This window comes from Drosophila melanogaster, chromosome 2L (assembly GCF_000001215.4).
Source record: "Drosophila melanogaster chromosome 2L".
In the NCBI taxonomy this organism is placed as follows: Eukaryota; Metazoa; Arthropoda; class Insecta; order Diptera; family Drosophilidae; genus Drosophila; species Drosophila melanogaster.
In genome coordinates, this window is record NT_033779.5 from 21,591,856 (window position 1) to 21,612,843 (window position 20,988).

General features: G+C 37.9%; 7 annotated features.

Annotated features, from left to right (window-relative positions):
• Positions 1–736: part of a mobile genetic element that runs on past the window's edge.
• A 485-nt stretch (positions 737–1,221) lies between these two features.
• Positions 1,222–3,568: a mobile genetic element.
• Positions 1,689–3,462: a mobile genetic element.
• Positions 3,569–5,229: 1,661 nt separating the features above from the next.
• Positions 5,230–12,915: a mobile genetic element.
• Positions 12,916–13,107: 192 nt separating this feature from the next.
• Positions 13,108–13,141: a mobile genetic element.
• Positions 13,142–16,568: 3,427 nt separating this feature from the next.
• Positions 16,569–19,530: a mobile genetic element.
• Positions 19,531–19,952: 422 nt separating this feature from the next.
• Positions 19,953–20,239: a mobile genetic element.
• Between the last annotated feature and the right edge of the window lie 749 nt (positions 20,240–20,988).

Genomic DNA, 20,988 nt, shown 5'->3' on the forward strand with positions numbered 1-20,988 from the left:
CCGGTGGTGTTCCCCTTTTCAGTGTTTAGCATACATTCGCTGATTTGTCACCATTGATGCCAATGTTCCAACGTCCGCAAATGTTGATGCGCAGTCCTGAATGTCGTCAGAAGCATCGTGTTTGCAGCAGGACCTTTAGGTGCCACACATGTCGTCAGCAAATGTGGCCAACATTGACGTCCCGGGTAGGCTAACGTCTGCCCGTGGCATGTCGTAGCTTTACAGGTAGTAAAGCAGCGGACCAAGTACACTTCCTTGTGGTACTCCGGCTGACAGATACGAGTGCAATCGTACCGCAAATCTTCTCTTTTTAAGATACGACCTCAGGAGGCCGAAGTATGGTGCACGGAGCGTATTCTTAATTTTGAGCAGGAGACCGGAGTGCCACACCTGATCGAACGCTTCACGTACATCCAGGAAGAGTGCAATGCAGTACTCCACTCCTTGTTTTCGAAAGCCGATAGGATTTACTCGGTGTAGTTGTTCTACCGTACAGTGTCCAGCACGTAAACCAAACTGATGATCGGGCTGGATACCCTTCGCTTCCATAATCCTGTCCAACCGGGCAGCAATCAGTCTCTCAAACACCTTCGAGATCGAAAAGAGGAGACTGATTGGCCGGTAGGACCCAGGATTCTTTTCAGGCTTTCCAGGTTTATGAATCATGGAGATAATACCGAGCTTCCACGGTGGAGAGAAGTATTGCAGCCTCACCATAGCGTTGAATAACAATGTATTATTTAAATTAAATAATCCGTTTTTCGGTAAATCTCATTCGACTTTCTTTACAGTTTTGGGCAGCATTGACGGGGCAGTGGTTGGAGCGGTCCCAACAGACGTGCGCTTCCGGGAGTCGCAACGGTGTTCTTGGAAGAGCTCTGGTTTGAGGACGAAGGAGCAATAAAGCAATAAAGCTTACTAATTTGATACCCTATCTTCTCTTTGGTCAGGCAATAAAACAAATAAAACACAAACAAATTTGGTGGGAAAAAAACTCGGAGCTAGCCGTTGCAATTCGTAGCGAGGGGAACGCAAGAAAACGCAAGTTTACAAAAAATCAACTCAATCTTTTATGAAAGCAACAGAAAGATGTCCGCTGCGTAATTACAAGGGCACTGTGCGAAGGAATGCTTTAAACCGAGAAAGAAACGCAACCCCTGGTACGCTTGCGGGACTTTCCTACACTATGTTCGACCAAAGACACTAGAATACTATTCTAAAATATATTTATTTCAGATCTCCCACAAAGTATTCCAAATTAGGATCGTATAAGTTTATAAGTACCTATTCTTAAGAAACTTACCACATACCTCCAAAACTATTTTAAATACTCAAGCTTGGACACGATCAGTCGTGTTATGGCTGCTTCAGGTGCGGCGTATGTAGCGTCAAAACCAGCAGCTTATCTTTGGAATGAGGTGAGGAAACACGCCTATCCGATGTGTGCGACAGAGACGGCACACAAATGCTATGCGTGCTGCCGAAACGCCACATAAAACTATGTACATATGTGTGCGCCGACAAGAAGGGAGAACGGAGATCTGCGAAGGAGTTGGGAAAGACACCAACTTGGGGTGACCCGCAATCTGCACCTGTTAAGCAGCAGAACGGAGAAAGCTCAGCTTTTCCGTGCACGTGGCGGGCTCTACAGTTGCACGCAGATGTGTATTTTTACTGCGATGAAGTCGGGACCATACTCCATGATCCTAGACGAGTCAGGCAGAGCTGCTATCAAGTGTTGCAGCTTTCTCCAAGTCCAGGAACTGGCTGCATCACCGATGCGGGGAATCGCACATGCAAAGATAAAACACGTGCATATGTACAGCTGCTATGCTCCGCCTAGCGACACTCCCGACCAGTACGAGGAGTTCCTGGAGGCGCTTGGGGACCATGCGAGAGGGCGAAGCCCGAAGATCATTGCAGGTGATTTTAATGTCTGGGCAGTGGAATGGGGCAGCAGAGTATCCAACCCCAGAGGCCGAGCAGTGATAGACGTCATGGGAATGCTGGACCTAGTACTGCTGAACGACGGTCGAAAGCCGACATTTAACAACGATAGGGGTACATCATTTATTGACGTTACCTTTGTCAGTAGAGGGCTTGTTGATAACAACAACTGGATGGTCTATGATTTTGTAACGCTGAGCGACCACGCTTTGATTTCCTTCATTCCCTCCCCGGAGGGTCTGCCTGGAGACGGCAGAGTAGAGCCGCCGGGCAAGCTTGGGACACCAGGAAGATCGATGAGGCCATGCTGGCCTATCAGATCTATTCCCAAGTGGGGATGCAGAGAGTGTGTCGGCTGGCCTTATGAACATGCTGGGCAGCCTTTGCGACGCATCCATGCCAAGAAAAAATAAGGCACAGCGCAAACCACCTATGTACTGGTGGAGTGCCACCCTAGTCCAACTTCGGTCTGACTGCCTCAGGGCTCGGAGAACGGCGCAACGAGCCAGAGGCTGCACCCACCACGAGGAGCTCTTGGAGGCTTTCAGAAGGAAACGCTTAGAGTTCAAGCACGGCATTGCGGCTGCCAAAGCGCGGTCATACAAGGAGCTGCAGGATAGCGTAGACAGCGATATCTGGGGCCTCGCCTACAAGCTTGATACCAACAAGCTAAGGAAGAGAGCGGCAACCCCATCTGACCATGGCCCTCAGGCTCTTCAGAGGTTTCAGGACCATATCCGAAGACGCGGCGCTCTCAGCCTAATGCGGGGTGGCGCTCCAGGCTGGAGGCACACGAGTGGATGCTGGGTGAGTGGCAGAACAGATGGCAAACGTCGCGGCGGGGAAGGTGGTCACACCAGCTCATCCCTGAGTTGACGGTCTGGGCAGAATGTCAACAGAAATGCCTGGACTAACATCTAACCCAGTTTCTCACGGACCATGGCTGCTTTCGGGCCTATTTACTCAGGTTCCGCCACGTAGAGTCAGCCCAATGCGTGTTCTGCGTCGATCGTGAAGAAACAGCTGAACATGTGATAATGCACTGCTCCAGGTGGGAGCAGCTAAAGTCGCTGGCAGGTACCCCGTTCAGCCCTAGTGGCTTGTTCGCGGCTATGCTGGCGAACAGCGAGGCATGGGAGCTGGGTCACAGCCTTATAATTAAGATTATGGAGCGAGTCCGATCAGACGAGATGGCCAACAGAGTTCGTGGCTAAGCTCAAACAGTCGTCCCGTGTGGTGGCGGGCGAAGAATACTACCTCAGCCTTCCCGGCTTGTCGTAAAAGTCGACTTTAGGGTGGAAGGTCCATGAGGGCCATGGACTACCGAAGTCATACCTTCACTGGCAGTCCCGGTGAGCAAGCAAGGACTAAAGAGCACGCAGAGGTTTTTGTTTTAGTACGTAGGCATAATCCCATTATAGTTTATGAATCGTACTTGCCACCTACGGACGGTAGGTGGTATCTTTAGAAGATTTTAATTTTCCTACCGTAAGTCGAATAATAAAAAAAAAAAAACTGCGATGAAGTCATTGAAAATTTCACACGTAGTCAAAAATCGAGGGGCGAAAAAAACAAGGAAAGCCGCTTTGGCGTTGCGTCCAATAAGACTTCTACCTCCAAAACGCGAGAGGAGCATACACAATAGAGGGCTGCATAAAACCATTCTCTTTGTTTGCAAGTAGAGTATCCATATGTTTTACTGCGTATCCAGAATACATGCTTTAATATGACCCTAAATTAGAATCCCTTAGCTCAGCGTAAGCTTTCAGAGTGATCTAACAAAACATCTACAGTCGCCACTACAATAGCTCTCCATTTTATTACACCCATGTCTAATACTAATTTAATATCTGAAATATCTGAATAATATCTGAAATCCAAAGTTTGGAGAATTGCCAGCGGTACACCTTCATATAAATTCACAAGTAGACAAAATCTGCACCCATATTGTACTAACCAAGTGTTGATTGGCCCCACTCCCACTGAAACTATATGTAAGGGTTAAGTAAGATCAAATCATTCCTTTGGGAACATAACACAGATTTAAAAATCATATGTATTTGTATACGTAAGTAAAAGTTTCATTATGGTTGTGCACTGGTATTATTTTTTCTAGATGGTTTGCCATCATTGAATTGCCATCAACAGAAAAAGAAAATAATTTTTTTACAGTGTGGGTTATATCCGGTTTGTGGACGTTACATGTGCGTGGGTTTGGCACATAGATAAAATATGACACGACAATAATTAAAATAAACAAAAAATAAAATTTTTTATAGTGTTTGCGTTACAATTACATATTTGCGCTTTGTGTGTACGGAATCATTAGCTTGCGTAAACCCATAATATCATTAAATAATGTGCAGTTTTTTCACTTCAAATATGGTTTTAAATCAATTTGTCAAAAAACTTTTTGCTCTCCCTTCCACTATCTGAGTATGGCGTACTAAAGCATTCTCTTTTCATTTATTACACAGTTATTGTTTGCATTTTTTTTATAGTTTGTATTTATTGAATATTAAATGAATAAAAATAAATTACGTTTTCTTTGGGGGATTAACTTTATCGAAATCCAAAGTGGAATGAAGGAAAGGTCCCGAAAGGTACCAGTAATTTTAATGCAATATATGCAATATAATAATTAAATAATTCTTTAATATATTTATCACCTTTTAGGGGCTGTATGCGTTCATATCCTTCAAATTGCCTTATTTAAATGTATTATTTATGAAATAATAAAAGAATTCAATTTAAAAGAAATAGTTTGAAGAAATCATTCTTAAAAACTTTTCACTGTCAGTCATGTAAATCTGTAACATATTTTTAACTAGTAAAATACACCCTTTGCATTCAATCGTATGAGGTCTTTTCTACCTACGAATGAATACGGTTTCTGAGCCTGGTGCAATGAGATAGGCTTTCAACGCATCAGTTAATTTGTTTGCTAAATGGTTGGATGCAAGTTTATACCAAAGACTGACCTCGCCCGTTTGTCTATAACTGTATGCGGAAATACTCGATTTTGTTTTAGCAAAAATCAAGTGCTGCAAAGTCATTTTTTCCATTTGTTCGTAAAAAAAAATTTTAAATTATTACTATAACAAAATTTAACCCGATTCCCCTCGAACTGAGATTTTATTATACAGAAAAGAAAGGCCTGGCAATAAATGATCAACCTCAAGCCGATTCCCCTTAATCTTGATTTGAGGGGTAAATATTACAGTGTCGCGTGTATGTTGCACCAAATATTGCAGGAAAAACATAGACAAATAAAATAAGAGCTGTTCACACATGAACACGAATATATTTAAAGACTTACAATTTTGGGCTCCGTTCATATCTTATGTAAATGAATCGAGAGCGATAAATTATATTTAGGATTTTGTTATCTAAGGCGACATGGGTGCATTGCTCAAAAACATGTAATTTAAGTGCACACTACATGAGTCAGTCACTTGAGATCGTTCCCCGCCTCCTAAAATAGTCCCTTAGTGGGAGACCACAGATAAGGTCCTCGCCGCTCAAGATAGGCAGATGTGCCCGAGCGTGGGACCTCGATAAGGCGGGGACTATTTACGTAGGCCTCTGCGTAGGCCATTTACTTTAAGATGCGATTCTCATGTCACCTATTTAAACCGAAGATATTTCCAAATAAAATCAGTTTCTTACAAAAACTCAACGAGTAAAATCTTCTTATTTGGGATTTTACATTTGGTCAATCGAGCCTTTAATCGACTCTGCAGTTTCCCCCTACCAAAGGTAAGGAACTCAGAGAAAGGCCAGCTCCTTTAAGCATCTTACAGCTAAAGGTAGCAAAAATAAGTAACTCTTGTTTCCCCCTACCAAAGGTAAGGAACAGAGTATAAATATAAAAAGCAAAAGATACAAAAGAATCTTTTATGTTTTAAAACAAGCACCTTATAGTCTATAGCTAAAGGTTGCTTTGTGTACCATTATAAATTGTGGTAAGGCGTGCTTGAGGCCATACATCAGCAATTGTGAAATTAAAAAGTGCATAACAAAAGTGCCTTATAAATGCTCTAATAGCATTAAATCAGCTCATAAATAGAGTGCAGTGTATATGCCATAAGAGCATAAATTAAATAAAAAGTGCCTGAAAACAGTGCCTTATAAATGCTCTAATAGCATTAAATCAGCTCATAAATAGAGTGCAGTGTATATGCCAAAAGAGCATAAATGCCGAAATAAATGGCTAAAAAACAAAAAATCTGACTGGACTACAAAAATAATAAAACGTGCCAAAAAAAAAAAAAAATCATCTTTAAACATCGACGGAGCCTTAAAGAAGAGAAGGAAGTCAAATTCAAAGGAGCCTCTACCAGCAGCAGAAGCAGCAACAACAGCAGCAGCAGAAGCAGCAACAGCAGTAGCAACAGCAGCAACAACAGCAGCAACAGCAGCAGCAACAACAACGACATCAGCTAAGTCAAAACAAGAATTTTCTGTTTATCCAAACACACATATATATATAAATACATATAAAATACATATACACGTACTATATATATTAAGAAATTACAAAAAATTTTCAAAATGATGTCAGAAAAGACTATTCAATTCCTTAAGAAGCAGTCCGAAATTATTTTGGAAATTAGAAAGTTGGAAGTAAAACCAACATTAACAGATGTAGAAATTCTAAAATTAAATGAGCTTCAAAAATGTTTCATTGCTAATCATAGCAATTTGTTAAAGATCGGCGTTGTCGATCATGAATATTTTAACGCGAAGCAGTATGATTTAATAATGATGGTGTTAGAAAAAATTAAAAATAAAAATGAAAAAATTAAGGGCGAGTCGGTAGAAAACACTTTCCCTAAATCAAACACTGTCCCTAAATCAAACCCTCCCCCTACATTAAACCTTGAAATGCGTGGTCACCCTGAAAAAGAGGGTATAGCACAAAACAACGCTTTAAAAGTAGAGCAGGCATTTCGTAATAATGTTGGCCAATTTCGAGTATATCTAGAAGATACGTCTAAACTAATAGACAGTAGTCCAGATTTCCTTAAAATAAGGAAAAATAAAATTGAATTTTTATGGCATAAAATAGATAACCTGATTGAACAGGTGAATAGTCATTTTGAGAGTTCGCTATTCGAAGAAGAAATTAGCGAACTTGAATTTGACAAACAAAATATTCTTACAGCCATTAATAGTCGACTCAGTGGCACAATAAATAAAGCTGAAATGTCGACGGTTGTTAAGGCGGAGGAGTTACCAACCCTGCCTAAAATACAGATTCCCACCTTCTTTGGTGATTCCAAAGAATGGGATCTTTTTAATGAACTCTTTACAGAGCTCATACATGTGAGAGAGGATCTCAGTCCTTCTCTCAAATTTAATTATCTAAAGTCAGCATTAAAAGGAGAAGCCAGAAATGTGGTTACTCATTTACTGCTCGGCTCTGGAGAAAATTATGAAGCCACTTGGGAGTTTTTGACCAAGCGATATGAGAATAAAAGAAACATATTCTCAGATCATATGAATAGGCTTATGGATATGCCAAATTTAAATTTAGAATCCAATAAGCAAATAAAGACATTTATTGACACGATTAACGAGTCAATTTATATTATAAAATTAAAGGCACAATTACCAGAAGATGTGGATGCAATTTTCGCTCACATAATTCTTCGGAAATTCAATAAAGAATCACTCAATTTATATGAAAGCCATGTTAAAAAGACAAAAGAAATACAGGCACTTTCTGATGTCATGGACTTTTTAGAGCAAAGGCTCAATTCTATATCATCATTCTCACAGGAAGTAAAACCTGTAAAGAAAATGATTAATAATAACAAGAATAAAAATTATAGTGACAATTGTGCATATTGCAAACTACCAGGGCATTATTTAATTCAATGCCATAAATTTAAAATAATGAATCCAGCAGAACGGTCTGACTGGGTAAGAAAAAATGGGATTTGCCTAAGATGTCTGAGGCATCCGTTTGGTAAAAAATGTATAAGCGAGCAGCTTTGTTCGACTTGTCGTAAACCTCACCACACGTTACTTCACTTTGCAGGTCATAATCCAGAAAAAGTGAATACGTGTAGAACAACAGGTCAAGCCTTGTTGGCCACGGCCTTGATTCAAGTAAAGTCGAGGTATGGAGGCTTTGAACAATTAAGAGCATTGATTGATAGTGGCTCTCAAAGCACAATTATTTCAGAAGAGTCTGCACAGATTCTAAAATTGAAAAAATTTCGGTCTCATACTGAAATAAGTGGAGTATCTTCCACAGGAACGTGCATCTCCAAGCACAAAGCGGTTATTTCGATAAGAAATTCTCCGAAAAATTTAGAAATTGAAGCAATTATTCTCCCAAAACTTATGAAGGCACTTCCAGTCAACACGATTAATGTTGATCAGAAAAAATGGAAGAACTTTAAATTAGCCGACCCCGATTTTAATAAACCGGGTCGCATTGATTTAATCATTGGAGCAGACGTATATACTCACATTCTGCAAAATGGAGTTATAAAAATAGACGGTCTCCTTGGGCAAAAAACTGATTTCGGGTGGATAGTTTCTGGATGTAAAAAATCCAAAGGAAAAGAAACCATTGTAGCCACAACAATAGAAATAAAAGAGTTAGATCGCTACTGGGAAGTGGAAGAAGAAGAAAAAGATGATATCGAGTCTGAAATCTGTGAAAATAAATTTATCAAAACGACAAAAAAAGATTCAGATGGGCGATACATTGTGTCAATTCCATTCAAGGAGGATGTCACCTTAGGAGATTCAAAGAAACAAGCGATAGCTCGTTACATGAATCTGGAGAAAAAACTAAAAAGAAATGAAAAACTTAAGGTTGACTACACTAAATTCATGAATGAATACATGGATTTAGGACACATGATTGAAGTGAGTGATGAAGGCAAATATTTTTTACCGCACCAGGCAGTGATTAGAGATTCAAGCCTTACGACCAAATTGAGAGTAGTTTTTGATGCTTCAGCAAAAACTACGAATAACAAAAGTTTGAACGACATAATGTGGGTTGGGCCACGAGTTCAAAAAGATATTTTTGACATTATTATTAAATGGAGAAAATGGGAATTTGTTGTTTCGGCAGACATTGAAAAGATGTACCGACAAATTAAAATAGATAATAATGATCAAAAATATCAATATATTTTATGGAGAAATTCTCCAAAAGAAAAAATTAAAACATATAAATTAACCACAGTCACTTACGGAACTGCATCTGCACCATATTTGGCTACCAGGGTTCTGGTAGATATTGCAGATAAATGTAAAAACCAAGTTATTAGTGCAATAATTAGGAATGATTTCTATATGGATGACCTAATGACTGGAGCTGATTCGGTAGAAGAAGCTAATAAATTAATAACATTAATTCCCCATGAATTGCAGAAAGTTGGATTCAACTTAAGGAAATGGATTTCCAACAATTCCAAAATATTAACCACTGTGGAGGACACAGGGGACAATAAGGTTCTCAATATTATCGAAAATGAATGTGTTAAAACTTTAGGACTAAAATGGGAACCTCAAAAGGATTTATTTAAGTTCAGCGTAAATTGTAATGATGAATCAAAAAATATAAATAAGCGCGTTGTGTTATCAACACTAGCAAAAATATTTGATCCGTTAGGATGGTTGGCACCAGTCACGGTTTCAGGAAAACTTTTTATTCAAAAACTTTGGATAAATAAAAGTGAATGGGATCAGGAATTATCCATAGAAGATAAAAATTATTGGGAAAAATATAAAGAAAATTTAATAGCTAGCAAAAGTAGAGTCAACCCTATAAAAAATAGGAAGACAATTCCCAAACTCGAGCTGTGTGCAGCTCACCTGCTTAGTGAATTAATCCAAAGACTAAAAGGATCAATTGACAATATAATGGAGATCTATGCTTGGAGTGATTCCACGATTACCTTAGCATGGATTAACAGTGGTCAAAGTAAGATCAAATTTATAAAAAGAAGAACGGATGACATTCGGAAATTAAAAAATACTGAATGGAATCATGTTAAGTCAGAGGATAATCCAGCAGATTTAGCATCCAGGGGAGTGGATTCTAACCAGTTGATCAACTGTGATTTTTGGTGGAAAGGTCCGAAATGGCTAGCAGACCCAAAAGAACTTTGGCCTCGGCAGCAGTCTGTAGAAGAACCTGTCTTAATAAATACGGTATTAAATGACAAAATAGATGATCCTATTTACGAATTAATAGAAAGGTATTCCAGTATAGAAAAACTTATACGTATAATAGCATACATAAATAGATTCGTGCAGATGAAAACAAGAAATAAAGCCTATTCATCAATTATTTCAGTAAAGGAGATAAGAATAGCGGAAACAGTTGTTATTAAGAAACAACAAGAATACCAGTTTAGGCAAGAGATAAAGTGCCTTAAAATCAAAAAGGAAATCAAGACAAATAATAAAATATTGTCATTGAATCCATTTTTGGACAAGGATGGGGTTCTAAGAGTTGGAGGAAGATTGCAAAATTCCAATGCAGAATTTAATGTTAAACATCCAATCATTTTAGAAAAATGCCACCTAACAAGCTTATTAATAAAAAATGCTCATAAGGAAACATTGCATGGAGGGATAAACCTAATGCGAAACTATATCCAAAGAAAGTATTGGATTTTCCGGTTGAAAAATTCGTTGAAAAAGTATTTAAGAGAATGTGTAACGTGTGCAAGGTATAAACAAAATACAGCTCAGCAAATAATGGGTAACTTGCCAAAATATAGAGTGACGATGACATTCCCGTTTCTTAATACTGGAATAGATTACGCAGGTCCTTATTATGTTAAATGTTCAAAAAATCGTGGCCAAAAAACATTTAAAGGATACGTTGCTGTATTCGTTTGCATGGCCACCAAAGCCATACACTTAGAAATGGTAAGCGATCTAACTTCAGACGCATTTTTAGCAGCACTCAGAAGATTTATTGCTAGACGGGGAAAATGTTCCAATATCTATTCAGACAACGGAACAAATTTTGTAGGAGCTGCAAGAAAATTAGATCAAGAGTTATTTAATGCAATACAAGAAAATATAACGATTGCAGCGCAGCTTGAAAAGGACAGGATTGATTGGCATTTTATTCCCCCGGCAGGACCTCACTTCGGAGGTATTTGGGAAGCTGGAGTTAAGTCAATGAAATACCATTTAAAGCGTATAATCGGCGACACTATTTTGACTTACGAAGAAATGTCAACTCTTTTATGTCAAATAGAAGCATGCTTAAATTCAAGGCCATTATACACTATAGTTAGTGAGAAGGACCAACAAGAAGTTTTAACACCAGGTCATTTTCCAGGAAAACGGTCAGGTACGGAACTTAAGGAGGTGTATACACTGTTAACAGCCAGGGGTTTATTCATCGACGATAAATTGATCATTAGTGCAAAAGTGCCTCTGTTTAGCAGGCATCCATCCAAATTGTTCAGGCTTATTCCGGTGCCAATTCGAAATGAAGATCGGATAATAATGGTGCATACAACGTCCGAATATTTAATTTATAATTTTGAGATAGATTCCTATCACATAATGACGGAAGCCACATTAAATCAATGTCAGAAATGGCAACTAAATAAGAGAATATGCAAAGGAAGTTGGCCCTGGAATTCAGCGAATGATAATGCATGTGAGATTCAGCCTCTAAAGCCAGATAAAGCGGCGAACTGCATCTATAAAACAGTAGTCGACTCTAAAAGTTACTGGGTAGAGTTAGAAAAGAAAAGTAGTTGGTTGTTTAAGGTTCCTGCGAATTCAAAAGTCCGTCTGCAATGTACTGGCTCTCAAATTGAATTGTTTGATTTGCCTCAGCAAGGAGTTTTAAGCATTGCGCCATATTGTACGGCAAGAACCGACGATAAAATTCTAGTTGCCCACCATAACATTCAGTCCGAAAGTGAAGAATTATTATCAACACCTTATATAGGAGAAGTTAGTGGAGTGCCGAAGATTATTTGGGATCCGCTGAAACTATCAATATTAAATCATACTGAGGAATTTGAACGATTGAATAATGAAATTAAATTTATGAAAGAGAACCATCAAAAATTGAAAGATTTACATTTCCATCATATTTCCGGACATGCTGGATTAATTATTGCTTTAATACTAATGATAGTATTAATAATATATTTCATACGGAAATGTGCTGTGCAACAAAGAATGCAAGCAATAACCTTTGCAGGTCCGTTGCCAGTACTATAAATATCAATAGTAAATAAACAATAAAATAATATAACAAATAAAAATATACAGTCCACTAATAGAAAATGTACTTCTACATAGAAAAAGCAAAATGTTTAAAATAAGTTAATTAAGTACAAATTGTTGAATTAAAAATAATATAAACCATAATTGTAATCCAATAAAATTAAAAGCCAGAAAAACTAGGCCCATTGAAATCTTAGTTGCAAAATAAATGAACATATATCAAATAAATACAGTCCACTACTGTTATAAATGCAACTAATATACTAATGTACATCTCAGCTTTGCTGGCCCTTTGGCAGAATGTTCACACATGAACACGAATATATTTAAAGACTTACAATTTTGGGCTCCGTTCATATCTTATGTAAATGAATCGAGAGCGATAAATTATATTTAGGATTTTGTTATCTAAGGCGACATGGGTGCATTGCTCAAAAACATGTAATTTAAGTGCACACTACATGAGTCAGTCACTTGAGATCGTTCCCCGCCTCCTAAAATAGTCCCTTAGTGGGAGACCACAGATAAGGTCCTCGCCGCTCAAGATAGGCAGATGTGCCCGAGCGTGGGACCTCGATAAGGCGGGGACTATTTACGTAGGCCTCTGCGTAGGCCATTTACTTTAAGATGCGATTCTCATGTCACCTATTTAAACCGAAGATATTTCCAAATAAAATCAGTTTCTTACAAAAACTCAACGAGTAAAGTCTTCTTATTTGGGATTTTACAAGAGCTTTTCCGCTTTTATCGTGGATTGTAGTTCTCCTTTTACCAATTTCCCCCTAAAAGCATTAAATAGCGCCAGCCTGAAGGAGAGCCCAAGGAATTACAATTTTGCAAAGTATGCAAGTTTCCAACCCATAAATTAGCACTCTGCCCCAGTTGATAAACAAATTTAAAACTCCTATCTCAGCAACATTGCAAAGACACTAGAATAATATTCTAGTGTCTTTGAACATTGCCTTTGCCCTTGTCTTTGTCGCCAAAACTTAGCCACCTGAGAAATACCCAAACTTAAAGTAAACACAACTTTCACTTAGAGACCAAGCCATGATCAACTTATTGCGCTTCAATCAAACTGCATCAGTCAGCAAATTTAAAATAAGCAATGCTGTGAAATAATTTCAGTGTAAAGCTTTTATCCTAAACCTATTTGAAAGCTCAAGAAAATCCTAAAGAAAAGCTTCTGGCCGAGGTGAGTGGATTAGGATTAGGATTTGGAAGATCGGTCTGAATCGCGACGAGATCGTAAACAGCTTCAAATCAAAGATAAGCTAGTAGTAAAGTGTCTTGTAGTAGAATAAGTGAAAAAGTCTATCACCGAATAAATATTAAATAAATAAATAGTAACAATTTTATTTGAATTTGTAACAATATATTGTGGGTGGTATATTTCAAAAGTTCTAAAAAATATTAACGATAATAAGTTAAATATAAAACGGAACTCCCGCCGCCAACAACTCGCATTTTAAGTGGAAAAATAAAAAATATCCACATTAACTCTACGACATCTAACTACTGTGACAGTGATCGTGGAAAAACTTAATGGAAAATTAATTAATGCAATAATCCAATTCAGAATTTAATATTTAAAAAGGTGGACTGAATACTTAATACATATTACAAGACACTTTTAATAATACCAATCAGACTCAACAAGAAACAGAGAAAAAAAACCAAATCAAAATCTATAAACAAAAAATATTCCAAAAATAAAATAAATCAACGCCAAGAAGGAAGGAAGAGCTGAGAACAATCCCTCGCTACAACAAAATACAAAAAATAGTTTGGAGGAAGACTCAACCAGATAATAAACAGGACAATTAACCTAAAGGAAGACCCCAACAGAAAGTAATCAGCACAACTAAGCGGAAGGAAGACTAAAACGGAAAGTATCGTGTTCAGAAAATAATATTATAATATTATTTTAATAACATAAATTAATAAAATAAGACCTATTTACAGGGAATACTATGAAAGTCTTAAAATAAACATTACAACATCACTGGTAACAATTAATAAAGTTCAAAAAATCTGGAAAATGTAATAATTAGTTTTGAAAATTTGAATTTAACAATGGCAACCGGAAGTTCAACCTTTTCTGCGGGCGGGACATCCAGCGCCACCAATCTGAATTAATTAACCGATTAATACATGTACAATTGGGTGAAGTGACCAGAAATTTACCAAAATTTAAAGGATATAAGGGCAGTTTAACGCTAGCAGAAATGTAGTGGAGGATTATAAAATCCAAACAATTGACCCAACTATAAAATGCGGAACTACCCTAGAAGTAGTTAAGTCCTAACCAAAGTTCACAGGTGAAATAACCCAATATGTAGGCTGGAAAGAAGCGGCAGAAACTGCCATTAGCCTATATAAAATTCAAAGAGAACAATATTTTATCGCTTTAACCATTCTATCATGGGAGCAGCACATGATGCTCTAACTAACCATGGTACAGTTTTAAACTTTCAAGCAATTCTTTCCAGATTGGTTTTTATATATAACGATAAAACCCCAATCCATATTCTCGAATCCGAATTAAGCATCCTTCGACAGGGACGCTTAAGCATTACAGAATTCTACAACGAAGTGAATATTAATCAGAATAATAAATGGCCGGCAAACGGGAACTTTGATTAAAATAAGAATTGGAGTTTAAATAACAATTCTAAGGAACAACCCCACCCGAACCAATGCAGGTAGATAGTCTTATAAGGTATGAATATCGTGTGAATAATAACTACTATCGTCAGAGTAATAATTATAAACGAGGGTATAATAATAACAGACAGAGTCATAATAATCTTTAATAATAATAATTTTTCGCCATAATTTTAATCAATACCTAGCACAAAAAACTAAACCTCAAATCCCATTAAAAAGGGAAGCAACTGGGACCGTAAGTCAACCTTCCCAGAAAGGAATGAGAATAAATAACATTGATGAAGATCATTTTTTAGATCAGAACCCTACAGAATAGACAGAAAAATAATTAAAAATATTAATTGACACAGGAGCCTCATCCTGCTATATCAAAAAGGAAATTCCCATATATTAACAATATTTAAACCAAAGCATCTATTTTATAAAATTGAAGGTTTAGAATCCCACATATTAATTGGGTATACTGTTAAGGAAAATTGGATCTAAAATAGACGCAAAAAATGGTATCATAATGGGAATAAGGAAAAGATCGAAAATTATGACAATGAGGAAAAAAAAACGATTTGTGTTTAATTGAGGAAATAAATGTTCTTTCATTAAAAGAATATATTATAACAAAATACGTTAATGAACAAAAAGTATTTAAAACCGAAACGGTAATGGGCAAAGGAAGTTTATATAGCTTGGGATCAGAGAATCCTGAGCATTGAGCGTTGAATTATCCGTCAACAAAGAAACTAATAGTTTGGGATGCACAAATCCTGAACACGCCGTCGTTGAATTTTCTGACAAAGAAAAAATTCATAATCTAAAAATAATTTCAAATCAAATAAAAGATTTCGAAAATAAGATCATGAATAAAATTGAAAAGGACATGTAAACCAGGAACAACAAATCTCGTAGCTGACGCGTTATCTCGAATAAAAATAAATATCACAAATATGCAGTGACAAGTTTGATTGTTCTACAAGCTCAAATCAAAATACGCAGCATTCTGCTGAAAGTAGTATTGAAAATTTAATACAAGACCTTTAAATCAGTTTCAGCAACAATTGTTATTAACAACGGGGAGGTACATTGAGAGTTTTTGATAAGACACTACATACAATCGAATATGACACAACAGAAAATTTAGTAGGAATATTAAGAGAATATCTATCACCAAACATAACGGTAGGCATTCATTGAACATTAGAAGATCTTTATCATATTCAATTACCTTTAGAACATATTTTACTAACAAATTTCCTTTTCCCAAAATTAACTTGCTTTACTTGCGTTGGCGCGTATTCAAAACTCCTAGTTGTAAAAGAAATTCAAAATAAAAACATAAACATCGAGAATAAAGTAATGGAATTAACAACAATTCAACAATTTCCCCACGCCAAAGTAATTATGACTGATAATGAACAAAGCTTCACCTCTGCTCAATTTAAATCCTTTGCAGAATGGTGTGGTTTAACTTTACATTTCGCAGACCCCAGACACAATACCTCGAACTGAATAGTTGAAACAACATTAACAGAATGAGCTCGTTGCATAAAAGAAGAATTTAATATCATTGACTATTCAGAAATAATTATTAGAGCCGCAAAAGAATTTTAACGAATCTTGGATACACTCTTATACTCTACGAGTAATGGGTATAAATATCGAAATATTTTTCAAGCTATGGGCTTGGCAACATTTGGAAACTACACTCTCAACACTCACAGAAAACGAAATTGTTGGAAACTAAAATCTCAAAATGTACACAGCGTATTCAAGTTCACCAAAATGATCGACGGCACCCCCAAACCATTTGGAAAAATTCTCGAAACGTTTGACCGTTTCACTCTTCCCAGTAAACTAACGGTTTCCTGGCACACAGTTAAGGGGTCAGAATATATAACCAACCCCATGAGATGTAAGTGACAAGACAATAATTGATTAGAATTATTGGGCCACACATCAAAGCACTGCAAGAACCCAGCCGCCTGTGTATTATGCAGTCTCACCCCCCACCTTCCGGTGCCATTCGCTCGCATTTTCTATGTGCACCAGGGAACACCGAGCCTCCTCACCCGAATATACACAATATCAAACACAAAAACAACTTCTTCACATCAAAACAAGCAAAAAAAATGCAGTTTCCGTGAAGCTCGCACGATACTAAAACAACAACAAAACACAACAACTAACTCCACTTCTTACCTACTCGACCGTCGCAAACCAAAGCATAGCATCCAGCTCGACAAAAGTACAATCTCCGCTCTTACCAACGTATCTTACTTCCTCCCCAAGCACCTCTGCCAAAACTGATTTCTCTTAATTAAGCCCAACAAGTAAACCGAAGACATGTATGGAACGATCTCGCTCCCTTAGGGCGGAAGCAAATGCTCTAATAGGACCAACCACCTACAACGACGACAACAATACCTTAATGACCTCAAGATTCAACTCAAACGAATCAATGGCTTTACACACCTCAAAGACAACAGACTCAGATGACACTATGGATCATCCCGACTGCTAGTCCTGATCCTCTCACCCTTACTTTCATATGCACAAACCCATACACACACACCACAAATTAATAATAGTCCAACAAATTTAATCATGACAATTACTAAATTACAATGGAACATCCACGGTATTTTTAATAATTACAACGAACTGACACTACTTATAAAGACCACGCACCCGACATTGCTTTTTGCCATAAACCAACCTTCCATGTAATTCTTCAAATTTTATTTGCCCCAAAGAATATAGTGATTATTTCCACAATTTTTCTTATAACACCTCAGCCAAACAATGCATTGGTTCTTATTAAAAGGAATTTCCCACATACATATCGCAACATTAACTCCAGCATACTCTGCTCCGCATTGCAGCTTAAATTTGAACAGGTTATTAATATTATTAACGCGTACATCCCACCAAGTCAAATCTTTTTATCCTCTGACATATCAGAAATTCTACAAAATCTTAATGGATCCACAATACTCCTGGGTGACCTAAACTCATGGAGTCCTTTATGGGGTTCGCCGCAAAAAGCACAAGGGGTAAAAAAAATTGAAAGCGTAATTCTTGAAAACACCCTAATTGTTTTTAACGACGATTCCCCGACTCACCTTCCAACTCACAACACTTACACAACACTCACAACACACTCATTTCGATATCTCACTGATATCTCCACAGATAGCCGATATGTGCAGCTGGTCTATATCAGATAATCTCCATGGAAGCATTCCCCAAACGAAAAGAGTGATCCACAAAGCCAAAGTGCCATGGTGGAACGCTAACCTTCAACAGCTTAGGGACCAAAAGCAATGCTTGTTCTCGTCCTACAAAGCCAATATGAATGATACAAACCTTATCAGATACAAAAAAAAATGTACTTCCAAAATCTCCCCAGTATCCTCCACAAAAAAAGTCTGGTCCGTTATAAAACGCCTAGCCGGCATCCCTCCCACACCGTTCAAATATATCATATCCAACTCAGGTACTCTAACTGGATCAGTTGATATCGCCAAAGAGTTTGCCTTATCTTGGCTGAATACTCTTCTGACCAACATTTTTCAACAGAATATATACGAGAAAAAAAATCGTTATCTTTTAGAGCCCTATGTTACGTACATGCTTAGATTCCAAATTCACATTGCTTGAAATAGAAAATTCAGTAGCAAAAGCAAAAGGAAAAAGCCCTGGGACCGACAGAGTATCATACCCTATGCTCAAAAACCTATCTCTCCACCTAAAAACAAACCTTTTGGACATCTTTAATCAAATACTGAACACCGGAAAATACCCACATACATGGAGATCGGCTACCATTATCCCTATCTCAAAACCAAAAAAAAACCTCCGATATTAACAGCTACCGTCCAATTCCTCTGTTATCTTGTCTAGGAAAAACACTAGAAAAAATAATAGCACAAAGACTTATCTGGTTCATTAAACGCCACAACCCAATTTCCCATAATCAAGTTGCTTTTAAAAGAAATCATACAACGATGGACGCGTCATTGAGTATCCAACACATCGCGTCGAACGCTCTTTCGACCAAAAATCATATCTTTATCATGGCGACGGATTTTGAAAGAGCCTACGATCGCGTGGGGATTCACGCCGTACTTTGCAGACTCGAGCGCTGGGGCATTGGTCCAAGACTTTATAATTGAAGCCTTCATGACCAATCGGTCCTTCAGTGTTCGACTGGACACTAGATTTAACATTATTAAATTTCTATCATCTAAATATTCTTATATACATATAAGGACTCTCATAGATATTACTCGCGCATTAATGCTATCTAAAATTGACTACGGACTGCCAATCTTCAGTTGGGGTGCTAAATCGCACATAAAAAAGCTACAAGCCCCATATCACGGAGCGGTCCGTCGCGCCATTCACACATTTTCCAACTATGCGGGGACGAGCTCACCGTTGACCATATTATCGACGACTGCAGTCGATTGCACTCAGTTAGATCTCAATTATTTGGTACACATAGTCTTTCGAATTGTTTAAGTAACCCATCCTGTGAAAATATCTCAAAAATTTACAAAATTGTCCAAAAAGCTTAGTTTATTATATGAAGTAATTAACCCCTAAGTCTCGAGTCGAAGGCCTCATTAAATTTATTAAGGTTTAGTATTGTATGCTATATTTAATTTTGTTAAATAAGTAAACTCATCCGTTGCCGGATGCCAGTGGTACATAGTGGGTGTACTTTCTGCTGCTCTTGTCGTGTTGACGAGCCTCTTGGGCGCCATGAGAAAGCTATCCGCCATTCTCACCTCGTTATTCTGACAAAGCAGACTAGTTTCATAGCGTTGGCCCACACTTTGGCCCTAGTTGTGTGGTTTATAATTCCTAAGGCGCGTGCATTTCCACTAGCTGCGACTGGAGGAGCTGGCTTCACTTCGAAGTTTTCTGTTGCTAAGTAGTCGTTAATCACCTTGTCCAGAAAATGATCCTGTGGTACTTCTCTACTTGCCCCTTCACTGATCTAAGCGCCACTCATCCTAGCATGCTGATTTTGCATTCCCAACGTACAATATTTCCAAGAGCGCATAATATAAAGCAAACAGAATCCTTGGGGATCTTTACTGTAGGTCTTCATCGACAGCCGTGCACACTTCTACGCAGCTCTAACATTTTCCCGACGTAGGGTTTGCAGCGGTAAATTAAGATTCGAGATGTGCATGCCAACGTTCCGTAGTCCATAGCGTTTCGACTTGCCTTTCTACTGATCTGTACGCTTATAATCTTGCTGCTCTCCCTTGCCACCAAACCATTGAATATAGAGCTGCTGATTCTCGCCTCTCAGGTCTAGGCTTCGAGTGAGCATCTCATCTATCATATGATGATCCTTCGTCGAACAGTGCGTATGAGCGAAGTCTGCACGCTTGAACTTGTAGACATTTGAAGAATATAAATTATAAGACTGATTAAGGGCTCTTATCTACTATTCAGGAATTTTCAAATTTTTTGCAAATACTTTTTGATTGTGGTAATACTTTAACTGCTGCCTGTGTTAGGTTTCAGGTCGACTTTCAAAAAGTGCGCACCATAGAAAAGTTCTGCAGGTGATTTACTCTCTTGGGGAGAAGTAAAGTGATACGACGTACTAAGGTACTTTTGTAAGAGATGATTCTACCGCCTTTAAAATGTTCGGTGACTCCAGAAGCTTACAAAAAACGCAGGGCGGATGGGGCTATGGTTAAATGACTGGAAGCAAAAAATCGTAGTTTCTGAAACAGTAGTTGGGTTTCGTTATCGCTGACTATCGTCTTTAGATAATCATTAATGTGATGATATTGTGGTTCCTATTGCAGCTGATGACATTTTTTAAAAACAGAGAAGAGTCATCGACGCATATCTGTGTTGTAAACCAGATTGTTCAGTCTAAATATATCCCACCCTAGCTAATGTGTTCAATTTTCTTAACTGTAGCTGGATTGCCAATTTTTCAAGCGCTTTGTCAAGCCTTGCTACCAAACTTGTTTTCGTGCTAGTAGATTTATGCGAACTATTTCAAAGTGAGCGTCGTGAAGGAGGTGGTTGCGCTTCCTTGTAAGGATCGTGTACAATGTCTGATCGTGGAAAATATATGTATATCTGGGTCGTGATCTCTATTTC